Below are 22005 nucleotides of genomic sequence, written 5' to 3' on the forward strand. Positions count from 1 at the left end.
AAACAAAACAAAAAAGAAAACAGTCTTTCACAGACGATTGAGTATTTCTCATTCAATTAATTCAGATTTCACTTCGCGACAAGGCAAAAATACATAAAAGTTCAAAATATCTGTATTAAAAATTACGAAGTAAATCTTAAACGCTTATTTCCTCGAAAAAATTCCAGAAAGGATTAAGCATGATTTAAATAATAAATGAAGACGTTATTTTTGTTGTTGCGAAGCTAAGTTTCTCTAGATTGGCAACAAATCCGCTACTCAGCTGTTTCAAATGTAAACAAGAGCAATGGCCGCCATCAAATTAGGCTTAGCGGCACTTAATTCTAAAAATATTGCATACAGATTTACTAAAGGCATAAAACCCTTAACCGGAAGATAAAAACAACATAATTCAATCATTTTTAAAGCAAAAGATGTACAATTTACAAACATATAAGAGTAAAGAAACTGAGATCACTGAGCCGGGTAACAGAGTGGATATATTTATAAATATATTTATATACGTTTGGCGCGGCCCATTGAAACCCAACTACGAGGTGCACATCTACATGTTATAGTAGTCTTATATACAAAATTTCAACGTTCTGAGGCTACTCGTTTTTGAGTTATGCGAAATTCGTACGTACGTACAGACGCCACGAAAAATTCTCTTCAGAATTCATTTTAAAGCAGTTTTTTAGTTTTATTGGAGGAAAAGAGTCTTTTATTCTGTCCTTACGTATAGATATCACGCAAAAACATCGTTAAATTGCATTCGAAAGCGGTCAAAGTGGATATTTTCGTTGAAATATGCTGTCTGAAGCTTTTCGCGATTACAATACTTCCTTTTTACTTCGTACAAGGAAGTAAAAAACAAAATCAAAGAATTATCGCTAGAGAAAGCAGAATAAATTCATACGTATTATCATGAAGTATACCGAGTTTTAGTTACCGTGTTTTCTGAAGGGGTATTCTTTGATCCTTTGTTGCATACAAATAATCTAAAGAAGTTAAACGAAAATGTTTGTATTTTTTCTACTTAAAATAACCTTAGTAATAATAATAACTTTTCAAATTTCGTTTTAAATAATTGCTACAGTTTGTACACGCAAACAAATCTCTTCCCAACGATTTACGGTCATAGCATTTGAAATCATTTCCTGCCTTGTTTGCAGCGATCATTACCATCTTCTAAATGGTAAATCTACAACTGACATGTACATACAGATCCCCCAAGATACCTCTATTTCGCCGATTGTGATCGAATTCATTTTGCTACGATTTTGTAACCTGTACCTATTGGATTCAAATGTCAAATGTTCTAGAAATTCCTTGCCAAACATAAACATTTCCGGTGGTGTTTTGGATTGATAAGCAGTACATTTGTGTTTCAATTCACTCTTTTCGGTACATTTTATCTACCCACTCCACAATTTTCTCGAACTGACATTTAAAATAAAATGTCTAAAATGACTAATTATAAATCAAAAATGGCAGTATAAGAAAATGTTAGCAATATTATATAATGTTGACTATGAGAAATTGTACTAACTTGGAAACAGAAGTAGCAGCCATTTTCCAAATAGCAATGCTTTACTTAGTGATGCTACACAGCCATCTATGATCGACAGTTGAAAATTCTAATAATATAGAATGAATAAACACAGGAATGGAATCTTTTAAGGCAAATTTAAACTTTTGTCTACTAGAGTGGACATGATGCAACAAAGGGTTAATAATAAAGAGTGTTATTTGTTAACTCAATTACTACCATCTGGAAAAAAAAAAAAAAAAAAAAAAAAAAACTAGTATACTTGCCATTAAAAAACACCTGAAAAAGTTTGAAATTTTCAACAGCCTAAAGAATCCTCTGTGCAATTCTAGCTCTCTGGAGACAAAGCTCTAACAGAGTCCAGCTCTAACAGAGTTCACAGGTCAAAAGATACTAGGAAGCTCGATATAGCATCATAAGGCTCTTTTCATAGTACTTTAGTATTTGTTCTTATTTTGCTTAAGTTTCTCATTTTGTTACTTTGCATCTTACTTATACTTAACTGCCTGAGGGCAAGTTTTCAAAATATCAATCTGTTTGTATTGTATGTCGCTGTAGGACGTAATTTCTCATCATAGTCATTAGATTTTATTTCTGATATAGATGATATAGCACAGAAGAAAGAAATTATACAGCCGAGTTACAGCGTTAGAAAAATATGTTATTTATAATATTAACAAATTTATTTATATGATACAAAATAATAATATTATCTTTGCAAACAAAAATAATATCATTGCACAGATGCCGAAAACTCTAGCCAACAAATAACTCTGTTAAAATCCTGTCGCCATTAATATATCATCAAGAAATACACACATTATTTTTAAATGGCTCTTTGATAAGCAATGAATGTAATGTTACACTTCTGCAAACAGAAATATGTTAGGCCGCGGATCTGACGTTTTTTACAAAATGAAAACAATAACAACCGAAATAACTCTTTCAAATGTTACTAAACAGAAATTCTAAGCTATCAGATGTCAAAGTTCAGCTAGTTATGGTTTGTAACAATTTTTTTTTTTTTTTAATTACCAATTTCTAGTGGGGAAATTCTACACCGAATGTTTTTAGCATGTTCCCAGGGTGAATTATAAATCAAACTCACGCATTCGTTTTCGCTAATGCATTCACTGGTATTGCCTATTCATAAATTTAACTTCTAGAACGACATTAAACTTGTTATTTCATATTTAAGTGCTTTTAATATTTTCAGTTTACTCATCAAAAAAAATTTTTAAGAAATCAGAAGTGCCCACAACGCCTATAAACAACGAATTCTATATAATAGTATATTATTACTTTATAGATGGAAAATTATTTTAAAAATCACCTCAACAAGTAACAGAAATAATAAGCTATTAGACAAAATTTTAAAGAATTCTTTATAAACATTTTCATTTGAAAACACTGACAAGCTAGCAGTTACAGCAATTAATTTGGTCCCAGTAGTTGTTTAAAAAATGAAAACTGATGATATTGTCACCACACCTTTTAAATATAAGCTGTAAAAAGCCAGGTAGAATATCATTATGCCCAAGATAACCAATAAATAATAAATAATTCTTTTTCAGCAAAATATTTTCCCTCTCCGTATTCGGAACATTTTACAGCTACAGTTTCGTTTAACAGCTTTTCCCAAGTTGTTGCCTCTTTGGAAAAACAAACTATGAAATAAATAGAATAAAATGCGCAAAATATTTTACCTTTGACAGGATTGATGAATGAATTAAAGAATACATTAGCAAAATAAGCATTTTAAAAATGGCGAGCTGCAGTTTCATTTAAAAGCTTTCTCCAAACTTGTTGCCACTCTGGAAAATCAAACTTCCAAATAAATAGAATATACAATATAAAATACTAATATTCTGGAATGTATCGATTAATGGACCGAAGAATATTTTTCTTCTTCTCTTTCCGAGTTTTTTTAATGTTCTTTTCATTAACTGACAATTACGTAAAATAGAAGAAATAATACATTGCCAAAATTTCATCGATTCTCTGTTCAAGACAAACAGCTCTTAACCATTCAGCAAAAATGGCTACATTAAATTCCATAATAATAACACAGTATTTTAAATAAAATTATGCCCGATCAAAAAAATACAGTAGACTACCAATAAATAAAAAATCATTCTTTTTAAGAAAAATATTTTTCCTCTCTCTATTCGAAACATTTTGAAGCTAATACAGGCAGAGCCGAATGATTCCAAGCACGTCGCATAAAGCGATTTCGAAGATTCACGGAATACCTCCGAATCCTCCCTACGGCACCTTCGTGCCATTTTAATCGGCAGCATAAAACACTTTTTTTCCACTCCATTTCCGATGAGAAATGTTATTTTACTTCCAGCCAACAGAACTACAACCTCAGAACAGTTTTGTGTATGTTCTTTGGGTTTATTTTTAATATGAGAATTGTAAAACTTGACAAAAGGAAACGCTAAGTTTGCGACAAATATTTTTCTCCTTGGGTTATTTTTTTTTTTTTTTTTAAATTTCTTTTCATTATTATTTTTTTTTTTTTTAAATCGGATTAAGCATCTTCCGGTTTTTTATTTTTAAAACCCAATAAGCAACATTATGTTTTTATTTTTCTTTCTAAGCAGGGAGAATTCCAGCCTAAGGATATTCAAAAGGGGAGGGAAAATAAACATTACAGGGAAGCTTTAAAAAATTCGGAAGCATAAGGAATTGTTTGAAGTGTAAAAACAGAAATAAAAAAGGATGACGTAAATGTTTAACATTTAGTATTAAACCTGAAACGAAGTATATGGAAATGTACGTCCAAAGAGATAGATAAAAAAACACACACACACACAATAACTTTAGCCCAAAATAATTTATATTAAATCCACAGATGATGCCAGGTGTGTTTTGAATAGCGTTCGAAATATTAAGAAAAGTTTGCAAAACAGTTCGAAGCATACAGACATCTACAACAGGGATTTAGAAAAAATATAAAATTTTGTTTCAATGTTATAAAGAAGTAATTAAAATCAACATAAAAACTCGTTCGAATTTTCGTAATCGAATTTATTTTGAAATGCATATACAGTGACTCCCAAACGTGTTCGTACACTAAAGAATTTCAATGAAATATTACTTTATTCATTAATAAAAAGTAATATTTGAGAACGAGAATTTTTTAATAATATCTATAATTTCTTTTAGCAAAAATACATCAGTTATTTTATGAACATAGTAAAACTACTTTTTTTTGGAAGGGAGGAATCAACAGTCAAAAAGTTACAGAAAAGTTACCTCACAACAGTCTTCATACACTTTAAAGAAATCTGCACATATTAGTAAATATTGTAGTATTTCTGTTAGTATATTGTAGGATATCCTGCAGGACTTTTATTGGGGGGGGGTAATATCTGCATCAGTGTTCTTACATTCTTCCATCATTTCTGTTGTTAGTGCGGTTTTCGTTTTTACGTTGTATCTTCGTACTTAACTTCTCTCCAAATGTGTTCAGTCGTGTTTTAATCTAGTAACAGACGTGGTGTTTTCAGAATTTTCGGATAATTATAGACACACCAAAGGCGAACGTTGACAGTAGTGTTCTTAGGATCGTCACCATAATAAAAAATAAAGTTGTTTCCGATACCCATATTTTGGGAGAATAATTTTAGATTATTTTTTTAAGTATTTAAAGAAAGAGCGTGGTTCATGATGCCATCAATAACTACTAAATTCTAAAAGATTCTAAAAGATTGTGTTTCTGTCTTGAATTCTTGGGGAATTTATAGTATATCGTGTCAGTGTGGTTTAAGATATATTGGCCAAACAAAAAGAGCGTTGAAGTTTCGTATCAAGAAACATGAATCTTATGTCAGAAAAGGCGAAATTAACAAGTCTTCAATAGCGTATCATAGTTGGACATTCAACCATAATTTTGACTTTGGGTCTGCAAAAATTATCCAAAAGGCTTCTTCCATAGGTGAATTGGATTTTCTTGAGGCTTTTCACATTCACAAAGATTTAGCAGGTTTAGTTAATGATTTGAAGTCCAATCCAGTCCTTCCTCATGCCTTTAAAATTCTACTATCTTAATTCAGTTAATTTTGCCGATAGATGGCGTTACCTCCTCGCGTTTGGTACTACCAGAGGGTATAAAAATCCGTTCAGTGGTTGCTTTCCATTATTTGAAGTTCAGATTTTGAGCGTGAAGGTGCATTTGCCCCTCGCTCCCTATTTTAACTTCGCTAATTTTTCTTGTCCTTTATGCTTGATCAGATAGCCTGGCTCAGTAAAAGTAGGCGGCCAGTGCAACTCTGATTAAAAATCCAGTTATAACCACGTCCAGTGCTGATAAGGACCACGTGTTTCCGAGACTCCTTCTCCTTTATTTTCTTCTTTCTAGGTATTTCTTTCTCCTGATGAGGAGGGACCTTTAGCTGCCCTCGAAATCGATTGAGTGTTTCATTATACATACGCTAAATACAAGGTTGTTTTTACGATTTTGATTGTCACATTAGCGTGTTTCTCTTCTAGTCTAACTACTAAATTACCTAATCCAGGTGTTGACATGCACATCCACACAAGGACATCTCCACCGCCATGCATTACTGTTCCAACCAAGATCTTGGAATTAAGTTCTTCTTTTTTCCTTCTCTATAAAATTATATGCCCATCGGAACCAAAAAGGTTAAATTTGCTTTCATCTGCAAATAATACACGGTTCCAAAACGCATTGGGTCTATTTACCATTGATTTGGCGAAGGAAAGAATAAGCTTTGTATTTTTTGCACTTGCAAAGCATTTTCTTTGAGCACAGCGCTGATGTAATTCAGCTGATCTGAGTATTCGTCGAACAGTTTCAGGTGAAACTGAAGTGGAAAATTTTTTCGTAAATTCTGTAGACATCTTTACAGCACACAAATGTGGTTTTTTTTCCACAAATTTTCTAACTATAAATCTCTGATCACGTTGAATTAAATTTGCCAGATGACCTGTTCTTCACTTTATTGTCGATCCGATTTTCGTCTTTAAAGCGTTTTATCATATACTGCACTGTAGACTTACTAATTTAGCAATATCCCGGATCGATTTTCCAGCCTTATGATGAAAAATGATTAATTTTTGAATGACATTTGTCCTTAGGATTTCCGATACACAGTCTCCCGTGCTGAGGATAATTTTTTTTCTCCGTACAGTGTTGCTATTGCTCGCTTTCAAATCGTTGAGTTTGTTACTCAAAAATTCTTTAATGTTTGACAAAATTTGAGATAGATAATAAAATAAATTCCAAATTTGGGCTTCCAGATCCCCATACTCGAATGGAGGACTACGTTATTCAAAACTGGATGTCTCTAGGTACTGTTGTTTTTCACAGTGCGGGAAACATACATATATTCATGCAGATTCTTCATTATTCAATTTCCTTAAATATAATGCAGGGCTCTAATATTCGGTGGTAACAGTCTGAAAAGTGAACCGACGCAAAATGCCAAAACGAAATTATTAGCCCTTTGGGTTAAAAGGAAAAAAAAAAATGTTTTTATTCAAAAAAGTCTAGAGATGATATTAAAAAAATATTGGGCTTTATATTCGAATTTAAATCCAGGCTACATCGCTTTTTTTACAAATTCTTAAAGTGTTCGAACACTTTTAGGAGCCGAACACTATAAAAAAATCTAGTTTATTCAAAAAAACTTTAACTTATATGAAAACTAATTTTGCTCTTTATCTTTGTATAAATAAATAAAACAGACATACGAATTAGCAATTAAGAAAGACATGAGTCTACTTCAATCTGAGAATTCAGCTAAAAGAATGCATCCAAAATCTGAACCTTTCGTTTATGAAAATCAAAACTGTGTGTGCAGAAATAACTGAATAAATTTACTCGAGTTGAGCGGTTACGATATTGAACTTAGAAAAACAATCTGAAGCTACCCAGTAAGGATTACAATACGACGATCAGATGCATTATATATGTAATTTACTTCAGGGTGAAAAAAAAAAAAAAATGCATTCTGAGCAAAGAAAACAAACTATTATTATTTCAGGAATTAGAGCAGATGCAAAATTTTTCTCTTCGCCTCTGTTTACCATTCTGAAGCCATTAAACTTTTTAAATCCATTCCGTTCAAACTATTTTCGGAATGCGTAACGGCAACAGTCGTAAAATTAAACCGAAAACGCATTCCAGAATAAACAGGTTATATTAAAATTACTTTACAGCTGCGCCAAAATATGTAATAATTTTACAACCAAACTTCAATAAGTCGAACTAATTCGAAATTAAGTTTAAGATTTCTCCACAGGTCCAATTTATTACTCGTATTCTTCCACATTTTTAAGTTTCAGCTTATCCAAATTCGACTGTACATTATGAGGTATTTTCTCCCTCTTTTCTGCATGCCTTCGTGGTGTAACGGTAGCACACTCGGTGCGTATTCGAGAGGTCCAGGTTCGAGTCCCGGCGAAGGCGTTGCTCATTTTTCATGTCGTCTGGTTCAAAAAAAATAATTATAATAATGTCTCTACAGTGACGCCCTAAGGTGGTGGATGATGATTCTTCACCTCCAGGATTCGGGGACTGGGTCTTTAATCCCCAGTCGTCCTTTAAATCTCCGAGCGTTACAGGTTTAGTCCAAAAATTTCAAAGTTCCTCAAAATATCATGAATAAGCGCTATTTTCTAGATTATAATTAAAAAACGACTCTCTCATTTTGTACCTTGATTCCTTTTCTTTCAATATACATCCAATTCAAAATCAGATACTTTAAAACAAGGCAGAAATTTTCATGCATAATGAATACAAAAGTCACCCTTCTATACGGAATTTCCGTCCATAACGCTGAGAGGGTTAAAAGGGGGAGTATATTTTCTCCCTCCTTTTAGATGTCTTCGTGGTGCAACGATTAGCACACTCGGCGCGTATTCGAGAGGTCCACGTTCGAGTCCCGGCGATGGCATCGTACATTTTTCACGTCTGCTTCGAAATTCCCAATAACTCTACAATATAATAATTAGCATTCAACATTCGTTACTATTTAACACAATAAATTTCAAAATGTGATTTAACAATCCCAAAACTGATCTTTAAATGCATCCCTATTTTTGAGATAACTGAAACTTCGGAAATTTATTTTCACTTCAGCACTGTTTGAAACTCTCGTTCTACATTTCCAAAAGGTTGAAGGCCCAAACTTCTCGCGATGTCCTATTAAATTACAAAAACGGTTATTCCCACAAAATCACTATTCCGTTGAATAAGTTAAACGGTTGACCGAACTGCCTTGTGGAAAAATTCAGTCTATGGAAGATTGTACTGAAGCAGAGATTTATTAAAAATTACTTCCTTGAGATGAGATGATTTTCAAGAATTTCAAAAGCGCCCACCACTTCTGCATGTATTTTTGTTTATGTTATTTACCTTATTTGGAAAATCTTTTAGCTTTGCCACCTTTTTACTTCCTTGTAAGAAGTAAAAAGGAAGAATTGTAATCGATAAAAGTTTCAGGCAGCATATTTCAACGAAAATATCCATTTTGACCGCTATCGAATGCAATTTAAAAATGTTTTTGTGTGATATCTATACGTAAGGACAGAATAAAAGACTCTTTTCCTCCAAAAAAAATTATGAAACTGCTTTAAAATGAATTCTGAAGAGAATTTTTCGTGGAGTCTGTACGAACGTATGTACGTACGTATCTCGTATAACTCAAAAACGAGTAGCCTCAGAACGTTGAAATTTTGTATATAGGACTGCTATAACATGTAGATGTATACCTCGTATTTTGGTTGCGATCGGCCGGACCAAACATATATAAATATATTTCTATATATATCCACTCTGTTACCCGGCTCAGTGATCTCAGTTTCTTTACTCTTATATGTTTGTAAATTGTACATTTTTAGCTTTAAAAATGATTGAATTATGTTGTTTTTATCTTCCGGTTATGGTTTTTATGCCTTTAGTAAATCTCTATACAATATTTTTAGAATTATCAACAATTTTACAGTTGTTTAAGTGCCGCTAAGACTAATCCTTTTCTTGATGGCGGCCATTGTTTGTCTACATTTGAAACAGCAGACTAGTGGATTTGTTGCCGATCTAGAGAAACGTAGCTTCGCAACAACAAAGATAACGCATTCATTTATTATTGCGAATTAAATCATGCTTAATCCTTTCTGGAATTTTTTCGAGGAAATAAGTGTTTGAGATTTACTTCGTAATTTTTAATATAGATATTTTGAGTTTTTATGTATTTTTGCCTTCTCGCGAAGTGAGAACTCAATTAATTGAATGAGAAATACTCAATCGTCTGTGAAAAACTGTTTTTTTTTTTTTTTCCCTTTTTTTTTTCCCTTTTTTTTTTTTTTTTTTTTTTTTTTTTGTGTGTGTGTGTGTGTGTGTTTTGTTTGCTTTATTTCTTTTATACATCGTTCTAGCTTTATTATAGTATTTGAATAGAACATGTGGCAACGTTTACATAATTCTATTCTTTAAATGCTATAAATTTTGTGCATTATGAGTTATAATATGAACGAAATATAATACTGTGAAGTGAATCTAGCGCCAGAGTGTCGCTATTGTAAACAAATACTAGAGTGAATTTTAAAGAATGCATTTATTCTATTGTGGTTTATGCGCCGTCGGGGAAGCAGATTTAATTCAATCCAATAAGTTTAAATGAAATGCAAGAAAAAATGCGTATAATTTAATATTCCGTACACGGAAATCATGTGGTGTACACATCAGATTTTTTTCAATATTGATATTTATCTGACTTATGATATCTTATGACTTATGACCAATGATATCTGACTTAAATTTAAACTTATCGTAGTCTGTCCTGCTTTTTAATGTTTTCTAGTTGTGATTAATCGATATTTTAAATGCTTTAACGATGTCCAGTAAAAAACGAGCTAAAATTAAACTACGGTATTTACTCATGTATTTCCTCCTCACATATTTCTTCCCAAAGTTTTTAGCCATGGGGTTCTGAGAATTTTTTAAAATTCCATTTCATTTTCCTCCTTCCTCAAGGCATTCAGAAAGCGGGCTTGATTGCTTTCGTCTTGCTAATTGATTTGCTTATGGAATTTGGGATGATGAAGTAATAACAGCGAAGAGCTTGAAGAAAATGGCAACGTTTAATGTTCTTGATGGTTCTGAAGATCCTAGCATGTAAAAAGACAGACTGAAAGTTTTCGAAGAATATGATAACAGTAACCTGCAAGTTGTAACACGTAACACAGACACCAGTTCCAGCAGCATTAACTGATTTGAAATCTAGTTAGTAGAAGTGGACAATAACAAACGGTGAGATTCAAGATACACGGAAGTAGAAATGAACATGTCTTGTTAGATACTGCAATATAAATACTATTATGCATTCTTACTGAAAAGTAGGGTTCTTTTAAATAAATAATAGTGTGATAGTTACCGCAAAGGTAATTCACTAGTGCACATGAGTATCGCCACTGAGGGAGGCGTTTCAAAAATGTACCAATGACCAATTGCTCTTGTAACGCATGGTGTATAAATGCTGCTACCATTTTAGTAGACAATCTCGTCGTGTTTTCATTTTATAAGTGCATTTAATCGTCAACATTTCACTTTCGTGAGTGTGATAGTTACCGCTAAGGTAATTCACTAGTGCACATGAGTATCGCAACTGAGGGAGGTGTTTAAAAAATGTACCAATGACCAATTGCTCGCTACAATTTTAGTAGACAATCTCGTCGTGTTTTCATTTTATAAGTGCATTTAATCGTCAACATTTCACTTTCGTGAGTGTGATAGTTACCGCTAAGGTAATTCACTAGTGCATATGAGTATCGCCACTGAGGGAGGCGTTTCAAAAATGTACCAATGACCAGTTGCTCTTGTGACGCATGGTGTATAAATGCTGCTACCATTTTAGTAGACAATCTCGTCGTGTTTTCATTTTATAAGTGTATTTAATCGTCAACATTTCACTTTCGTCAAAATCATCACGCAGTGATATTCGGATTAATGTTCGTGGCATATTATCGCTCTTCATATTGAGAAAATAACTCAAGATACAATTAGCCTGAAATATTATGCGTTTACGAACAACTTAGGATTAAGAGAATTCAAGTTTACGATTTTTTAATGTTGTTCCCCCCCCCCAATGGCAGATTGTGAACAATTACAAATGTAACCCAGTCCATTAATCTATACAAGGCCGGATGTGGTGGTCTCTTTACTATAGAGGCACCTAATAGGTGGGCCACCTTCGCGTTTCCTATGAAGGGACGGACAGTTACAACCATGCCTTCTCCGGGATTCGAACCCAGGCCCTTCGGCATCGCAGTCAGCTTCCCTGACTACTATACCGACTGCTCGGAACGATTTTTTAATTGAGCTGAGAATAAATGGAAGTGTTACAATGAATCTAGTATTTTCTAATGCTTAAATTCCTTTCATTTTGAAAGTGTAAGATTTAAAATATATACTGTGAATGAGCTGATTATACCTGTTGTTAATGTTAAAAGTTACACATGAATAAATTTAAAATATTCGTTGCGAAGAACATTTCTTGCGCAGGCAATACATTTAAGAGTGAATGTGTACAATAATGTGAAATTTAATACACTAAACTTTGAGAAGTGCAAATTAGGAAAATTCACTTTGAATTAAAACTGTGCATTAACTACTATTATAGAACACCTTTTGCATATAGACTCCAATAAAAATTGCTAAGACTTCTACTATTTACATAGATAATTATGCTTATATGTGATTTAACTTTGCACTGAACATGTTCACAAGAAATCGACAATGGTTTAATTATTTTTAAAACTAGTACAGGAAATTGCATGTCAAAACATTTTCCACCATCTTCTTTACAGCGCGGCAAAGGTCATGTGAAACGACAGAAATATTACTGGAAGCCCATTTGTCCCTCTAGGAGGCCACTCCCTCGGTGGCGATACAGATGTGCACTTACGAAATATGCTTAGCGGTAGTTTCTCAGGAATACTTTTCATTTGTGCACTGTAAACTCGCCCTTCGGAAAGTAAATCATTTGCAAAATTTTCCCCTTTCGATATTCAGAGGATAGAAATAGTTAAAAAGGGATGGTACGGTATTTTTTTATTCACAAGTTATATCAAGTTTTCATATTAATTCGAGTATCTAATCAATATGATTAACTTATTTTAATGTTCTGCCTATATCTAGTTTGTGTAGTTATATAACATCTCCTATTTTGGATATGTAGAGTAATGGCTGTTGGTTTGTGACTTACTCAAGTGTCTGATAGTAACATCAGATCAAGTCTATGAGTTGTATCAGAGCCAGAAGAGGACTGCTTTAGTTGGCTTTACACCTTCAATGTAATGGCTCAAATTTGTGAAACATAAGAAAAGTATTAACATTGTTGCGTACTGCGGGTTCGTGAATTTTGGAGAGATTGATGGCAACACTTGATGAAGAAACTCAGGACAATTCCAAAATCACGTTTACAGTCGTCGAAAAACTACGACAAACACACTGAAACAATCAGCAACACAGCCTTCCGGCTATCAGGCTATAACGGTGAACACAGCTTCACGGCAAAGCACTAAAGTACAGCTCCCGACTCGGTCGATCGCTCTCTGAGCTCAACACACTCAATATAAAACTCGACGATGCACTCAGCTTCATGATAAAACTCACGATATACTGCTACTCCTTACTTTGATACTTTTGATAAAAACTTAAAACAGTATAAATAATAAATGTATTGTAACATATTTATTCTGATGCTCTCTCGGCCCTACAAGGCTTGGCAAATCTGGAACCAAGCAATAGACTTCTTTTGGATATAAAAAACATTTATAACAAAATAAGAGAGAAAAATGGTATATATTTTCATTGGGTCAAGGCACATATTGGTGTTATCGGGAATGAAAGGGCGGATATGCTAGCTAAAGAGGCTGCCCTGGGAGAAGGTGATACTTATGAGGCTATTAATGATTCCAGATGAATTACCTTGAGAAAAATGAAAGCAAGTATAATTGAGAAATGGGTTCGGGAATGGAATGGTTCAAAAAAAAAATAATAATAAGAGTTACTTGAGGATTTTGACCATAAAAAGAAAAATGGATCTATTTAATAATATAGATACTATTCAAGTTATCACGGATCATGGTAGATTCCCGGCCTATTTAAAACGTTTTAATCTCCAGGGCAATGATCAATGCTTGACTTGTGGGAAGTACGGAAATGCAACTCATTTCATGGAGGAATGTAAACTGACCGAGAGTGTGAGTACGAGATTTGGAAAAATAAATGAACAAAATGTAATTGAAAAAAGAAAATTCTTGAATAGCTATGCAACAGAAATTATGAGGATTGTGAATGAAAACAAGACTATCATAGGAATAGGACTTTAAATATTTTAATCTTTTATTTATTTATTTATTTTATTATTATTATTATTATTATTTTGTTGTTGTTTGTCTGCGTCGGGTGTGCTGCGTTAACCATGAGGCCGATTATTGTCGGCCAGGAGGGTTGCAGCATACTCGTAATCTAAACTTTATATATGCCTGTTTCAGCAGGAATTATATCCCGCTATTACAGGCACCTCAAATAACCCGTTAGGGAAGACATAACATACAGTGCTTCGCAGGAATTGACAAGGGTCAGTCCCTTGTCAAGGAATACCTTGACAAGGGACTGCAGGAAGATTGTGTAGTTGTGGCCCAGACCAGTGTAAATGAAAATGTCATACTTTGAAACTTCAAAACTGGCTGGAAGAAGTTAAGATTATTTATGGGGGATTCCGATAAATGTGGGTTGCATATTGCAAATTGATGTCAATTTCTAGGAGCTCGTACTTAAAATTGTGTGAATAATTTACCTCAGCGTTGGTGACGGCTTTCTTGAAAAAAATATTATTTAATTTATTGATGAATAACGCGAGACTTTGGAGTTTAAGGTCTCTGTGTAGCTGCTCATTGCGAACGAACCTGGGGGCTCCTGTGACTTTTCGTAAGTAGTTGTTTTGGAAAACCTGAAATTTATTTAATACAGACAGGTCTTATATAGCTTTTTGGCCTGCCTTCGAGATGGAGCACACCGGTAAGAATTCGTTCTAGAATGTTCTCGCTCCGTCTATGGCATATCGTCAATTTTGTCGCCAAATGGAGGGTTTCGCGCCAAATCTGGCAACCCTGATTTTATATGACATTTTCTGGCAACCCTAAACGAGCTTTACGGAGAAGCTATCTTACCGCCTTTCGTAACAATATATAGACATCATGCAGTATTTCACCAAAATACTCATCGACGATACGTTAACTACAAGTAAACAAATTTGCAAACGTTTATTGGTTAAACACTTTAAAGTATCAGAACAGATTTTTATCTAATGTATCCAAATAAAAAAAACTTTCCAGACAAATTTTTATGTTCGAGTAAGTATCCATTACTTATGCGAATCTGTTTACAACCAGCCATGCAGTAACTTATTAGGAAATTTCTTTCTATGTTATGTCATTTCCGTTTGCGAAAGACAATATGGCAAAAGAGTAAAATGAACCAGAAAGTGCGTCTGCGCGTAAACCACTACTTCATGACATAATTTAGCGGAAGGAACGTGAAAGTTCAACCTGATACGAGTGATTTCCATTCTTTTGTTCAATGATGGGAAATTTTCGATCTGTTTCCTTTCACCTGATAAAATGCGTGGGTTCAGATATAATTGGCTGAACGGAAGACAAAATGTCCGAGCAAGAGGTTCTTCAAACAATCTTTAACAAATTCTTTAAACAATAAAAACGATAACAATCTTTAACGTAACAGTTTAATGAAAATGGTACTTAATAAAAGAAAACTAACACAACTTGTAAAGGATTTTTTAAATGATCTAAATCAGAGGTTCTCAACCTTTCGCGAACCATTTAAACAAAAATTGAAAAACTTTAGTACTACCACTACATTTTATAATGATTATTTTTCAATTTCTCAACAGAAATATTTTTTAAAATATATTTTGCCACTTGCACAACCTACTGGTTATTTGTATTCAATATGCATAAATAAAGTATTAGATTAAAAATTGGTTACCATTTTAATTATTAAAATTCAAGATATAATACTTTAATTCTAAAATTTAGTGTGAAATTAAGGCTTGTTTGCGAGAGATCAGTTTCTTTATGAATGGTCTTATTGCACGTAGTTTTAACCGTAAATTAGGATTCACTTTTAATTTTATTCTGTATTTATTTTTCAAATATAGCATAGAAAAAAATCCTTGTTCACGCAAATAAGTTGTGCAAATGTGCAAAAAGGCAATAAACATTTAATAGCTTTATTTGAAATACCTTTAAATTCTTTTTTCGGTTCAACCAAAAGTTAACAAGTGTGCTATTTTTGAAATTTTCAGTTAGAGTTCGATCACAGAAAATTTCTATCAATTGTTCTTTTTCTTCACGAGATAAAATTCACAGGTACATTTGAACAAAATGGATTTCTAATCAAATTTTATTCTTCATAATTCTGGTAAAAATACGTGTTGAAATTATTTATATCAATGGAAAACAATGTTTTTTTTTTTTTTTTTTTTTTTTTTTTTTTTTTTTTTTTTTTATGTTGGATGCTAACTTTTTTTACTTCCTTGTACGAAGTAAAAAGGAAGTATTATAATCGCGAAAAGTTTCAGGCAGCATATTTCAACGAAAATATCCATTTTTACCGCTATCGAATGCAATTTAACGATGTTTTTGCGTGATATCTGTACGTAAGGACAGAATAAAAGACACTTTTCCTTCAAAAAAAATTATAAAACTGCTTTAAAATTAATTCTGAAGAGAATTTTTCGTGGCGTCTATACGAACGTATGTACGTACGCGCATTTTGGTTTGTAGATGTGCACCTCGTATTTTGGTTGCAATCGGCCGCACCAAACGTATATAAATATATTTATACATATATATCCACTCTGTTACCCGGCTCAGTGATCTCAGTTTCTTTACTCTTATATGTTTGTAAATTGTACACTTTTTGCTTTAAAAATGATTGAATTATGTTGTTTTTATCTTCCGGTTAAGGATTTTATGCCTTTAGTAAATCTGTGTGCAATATTTTTAGAATTATCAGCAATTTTAAAGTTGTTTAATTGCCGCTAAGCCTGTTTTTAATGGCGGCCATTGATGTTTACATTTGAAACAGGAGACTATTAAATTTGTTGCCAATCTAGAGAAACTTAACTTCGCAACAACAAAGATAACGCATTCATTTAGTATTGCCAATTAAATCACGCTTAATCCTTTCTGGAATTTTTTCGAGGAAATAAGTGTTTGACATTTACTTCGTAATTTTTAATAGAGATATTTTGAGTTTTTATGTATTTTTGCCTTCTCGCGAAGTGAGAACTGAATTAATTAAATGAGAAATACTCAATCGTCTGTGAAAAACTGTTTCTTTTTTGTTTCGTTTGCTTAATTTCTTTTATACATCACTTAAGCTTTATTATAGTATTTGAATAGAACACGTGGCACCGATTAGATAATTCTATTCTTTAAATGATATAAATTTTGTGCATTATGAGTTATAATATGAACGAAATATATACGTTGTTATATAATTATTGGATTATATAACAGTTAACTTAGTTTCCGTTATATAATTATTATATGAGTTAACTGTTATATATTATTAATACTGTTAAGTGAATCTAGCGCCAGAGTGTTGCTATGGTAAACAAATACTAGAGTGAATTTTAAAGAATGCAGTTATTCTATTGTGGTTTATGTGCTGTCGGCGAAGTAGATTAAATTCAATCCAATAAGTTTAAATGAAATGCAAGAAAAAATGCGTATAATTTAACATTCCAATTTAATATTCCAATACAAGGAAGTCATGTGGTGTACACATCAGATTTTTTTATTTTCAAATTATTTTTGGTTAGAAAACTTTCTAGAAGTGGTAAAAAGTTGAAAATATTATTATAGAATTCTTTGATTATTAGCTCGAGTTTTTTTTTTTTTTTTTTTTTTTTTTTTTCCCATTGCAATTATTTTATCTCTAATAGGAAACAAATTAACACTTAGCCCTTGTAATCCTAAATTTAATTCATTTAACTTTCCAAAAATATCAGCTAAATATACTAAACGCCCGGACCATAATCTATTAAATAAAGAAATTTGCAATTAAAATTTTGAATCACAAAGAAAAATTTGAATTTCTGATCGCAGTTAAAAAACACAGTTTAAAACTTTGCCTGTGGATAACCACCTTACTTTCGAAATGTAACAAAAGCTTTTCGCGTTCATTGCCCATTTCTTGGCATAAAATCGTAAATATTCTTTGAATTATGTCTACGGCTAAAAGAATATTTGTGAAAATAAAAGCGATTATTTTGCTAAAGTTTATAAACGGCTTTAGCAACCTTGAACGAAACTCAGATTGCATAAATTTAAGAGTGTTAGAGGGAAATCTTAAACAGGATGTTGCAGTACTTAATTTTTGAATTTAATAATTAAAAATACTTCGTTTCTTTTGCGTACCACCAATTTTTCTCTTGCGTAACCACCAGTGGTATGCGTACCACCGGTCGAGAATCGCTGATCTAAATAGTTTACAGTATACTACATTTAGCGTCATCGTGATTGACTGAGAATGTTCAGAATGAAGATAATTTGTTGAGGGAAATTTGAGTGATCACCATCCGGTGGACAACCAACAGGCATGGCACTATCCGGTGCTATGCCTGTAATATTGGTTGTAATATTGTAATATTGGTCTATAAAAATATTGGTTGTTGTTAATGCTTAATTGTCTCACCTATAGTCAGGCCAAGCCTACGAAATTCCTCGTGACAAGAAGCGTAAGTGTATGCCTGTCGTTGGCAACAGCTTAGCTCATTTCCGCCCCCAATTTTAATGGAGAGCACCTCGAAGGGGGGTACGGTTCCGAGGGTCTCCCACCTCTCTTCCCCTACCACGTCCTCTCGAGAAGACTTTCGGACCGTCACATATTTAGAGTGCCCCCATGCAGCGACTACACCATACATTTACAAACGTCCATACCTTCTCCGGGATTCGAACCCGGGCCCTTCGGTACGCCAGTCAGCGACGTTAACCGCTATACCGGTTGGACGGCAAAACATTGGTTAGTGCCCTTGAAGAAAGTACATATCATGCTTGAAGTGGAATTCGATGTACCATCATCGAACGCGTGACATGCATATTCGCAAAGCCTACAGACCGCTTCTTATACTGTTTGCTCCGATTGGTTGATACAGGAAATGTAGGGTTACAGAATCTTGTACTTGGCGACTTTTGCTTCATCGCCTATACTAATTCTATATTAGGCTCGTGTACCAAAAAGTGTGCGAAAGCCAACGGCGAAACCGCAGCTCAACGGTAACGAGGATGGAAAAATTTCTCGGACTTCTAGATCGCTGGTTCTATCCCCGCTCGAGACTTTTACGAATTCTGCCCTGGACGGATTTATTTTTATCCTCACTTTATTGAAATGACTTTGTCATTATTGGTCTTTTCGCCTTCGGCTGAGGTGTTAAAAATTTAACACTTTCATTTCCTCTATTTTTGTTAATGATAATTTTTCTTATTTTTATTTACTGATTTGTACTCTTTGCAGCAGGTACCAGTAGCAAGATTATGCACCAAGATCCCGAAAATCGTTTCTATAGAAACAAAGCATAATGGAATAAAATATAATTTTAGTTATACTTACTTTCATAATTTAGATTAAAAGAATGTGTATCCGATGCCTTAATGTTTAATGAATTGATTGATTGTAAACCTTTTTTCTTGCGAAACAATTACCGTACTTTTAACAGTTTAAATTCAAATACAAATAAACTATTAATAAGATCAGTAGGTTATTTAAAATATATTCCACACAATTCCCCTTAGCTTTCATTCATAAAATAAAAAATTATCGAATGAAATAAACGCTGTTTCTCCTCACTGTACTGAAAGCCTGCAAGGTTTGTTTGGCGTTACTTACCACGCCTACAAGGCGATAACTCGCCATTTCAAATATGACCAACAAGCAGATGTTTCATCCAATGAGAGCAGACCGTAGTAGAAATGGTCTGTAGGCTTTGTGAATATGCGCGTAACATTTGAATGACACCATGAGGCATTAACAGTCTGTCCGCTGCGAACAAAGGTGTGCCTAGTGGCCGAGTGGAGATCTGAACATAATGTATTATATATATATATATATATATATATATATTAATACTACATTATATAAATGATGCAAATCAAATGACAAAAAGTGTTAAAATCAGTGTAAGTGTATAAAAATGAAATTTAAATTTCGATTAACAGCGATTAGTAACTATATTTTGCTACTATATTTTTTTAACACTATTCGCCATCACACAATGGATTCTATCTCACGAATTTTTATGGACTATTAAGAAGTTCATAAACGGTAAGAGTTTTTTTTTTTTTTTTTGCTTATTACGTGCTCCGCCCTTAGGCACTACACGGAAAGGGGGGAAGCCCCGTGGAGTTCTTTTTACGGGAAACTGGCTCGTATCCACGTTACAGATGAGGAAAACTACGAAAACGCCCATGCAGCCAGCTCGTTTGCCGGGACTCGAACCCCAGACCGAACTACCAGTGTTCAGCGGCTTTTACCGCTCAGCCGCTGGTGGGCGATAAGAGTATTTAACTTGATTTTATTTGTTACAGAACCGACAAAAATCGCTAATCTGCTTTGCAAAAGACCCTCTCCCCCTTTTTTTTAGTCCAAAGGAGCAATTTGCCGAGAAGAACTTTTTATTAACTGTTTTGGCATTTTGCGTCGATTCACTGCAAGCGTTGTTTCATTTTTCAAAGTTATGCCACCAAATATTATTGCCCTGTATTATATTAAAGAAATTAAATAATGAAGAATCTGCATAAATGTATGCAGATTGTATGCAGATAATGTAATGGCAGCTACTTTCCACTGCAAATAATGTCTTTGGTGAGATTTGAGGTACATCATTATCATACATACATCAGCATTTTTTGTCCAAAGGGATTTGAATCCCGAAGGACTATTAGTTTCGTTTTGGCATTTTGCGTCGGACTCATAAATGTCGGTTCACTTTTCAAACTGTTGCCACAAAATGTTAGAGTCCTGCATTATATTTGAAGAAATTAAATAATGAAAAATCTGCATAAATGTATGTATATTTCTCGCACTGCGATAAAACAACGGTACGTAGAGCCATCCAATTTTAAACCACGTAATCATCCTGCGAATAAAGGCATCTGAAAACACAAATTTGAAATTTGTTTTATTATCGATTTCATATTTTGTAAAACTTTAACTAATTTTTAATTATCAAACTCAACGATTTCGAAGCGAGCCATGGCAGCGTTGCACAGAAAAAACATTTTTGTCTCCAGCGCGCGAGACCGTGTATCGGAAATTCTAAAGATACGCTCATTTAAAAATTATTTTGCGATATTGCTCTTGAACTGAACTTTAATATTGAAGTGCGAAGAACATGATATTTAATAAATTAAAATAGAAAAACTTTGGACGTACAAGTAATTTATTTTCTGAAGCCTTTCGGGGTTCCCTTCCCCGGGTGGGGATATTTCAATTTTTTTAGTTAGCATCCATCTATTTAAAATTTCTTTTTTAGTACTAGGGAATAATTTTTAACATAATTCTGTTGAGTCCGAATTCCATATAAACGGTGTCCAGTTATCCAATTTAAGTAAACCCGATTTGTGCACAAAACTCGACAAACGAAGACATTCCTATATTTGCTAAACCCGCTAAACAATAGAATGCCCGTAAACACATGCTTCGCTAGCTGTCTGTTAATCTCCTTTACAGTGTTGCTGCATAATCATTCCGGGGTTCATCCGTTTGTCGATTGTATTATCTATGAACATTGATAAGATAATTAGAATCTTGACGTCCGTTAAATTGAAAGGCTGCTTTATTTATTTAAAAGACGCACCAGTCTCTATGCAATAACGAAACAAACTGTATATTGTCGAACGTATATAATCGTTTTGTTATATTCTTTTAAAAAATGCATCCCGAGAACACTTTCATTTTCGATGCAAAATGTGTTTAAATTACTAAAAAATATATTTTCATGACAGAAAAATAAATAAAAAAAAATCTGAAAACTTTCAGATTTTATATTACCCCCCAATGGGCGTGTTTTTTTTTCCCCTCCCGTTTTGCGTGTTACTTTTATTTATAAAATATCAAGTTCTTTGCACTTAAACCATAAAATTCCGTTCTACAGCAATGTCACAAAATTATTTTCAAATGAGCATATCTTTAGAATTTCCGATACACAGTCTCGCGCGTTGGAGATAATTCCCCCCTCCGTACAGTGTGGCCATTGCTCGCTTTGAAATCGTTCAGTTTTTTTAATCAAAAATTCTTTAATGTCTGACAAAATATGAAATAGCTAATAAAACAAATTCCAAATTAGGACTTCCAGACGCCCATATTCGGTGAAGAATTACGTTATTCAAAACTGGATGGCTCTAGGTAC

At 33.3% G+C, this 22005-nt stretch overlaps 1 protein-coding gene across 4 annotated transcripts in view; it reads right to left on the reverse strand.

The window, feature by feature from the left end:
- Positions 1–22005, reverse strand: part of LOC118197654 (rap guanine nucleotide exchange factor 2-like) — a 303724-nt gene that overhangs the window by 102581 nt on the left and 179138 nt on the right. The gene's annotated exons all lie outside the window — the stretch shown is intronic.

This window comes from Stegodyphus dumicola, chromosome 7, assembly GCF_044657685.1.
Source record: "Stegodyphus dumicola isolate Sdum_Otavi_A_Nest chromosome 7, ASM4465768v1".
Lineage (NCBI taxonomy): Eukaryota > Metazoa > Arthropoda > Arachnida > Araneae > Eresidae > Stegodyphus > Stegodyphus dumicola.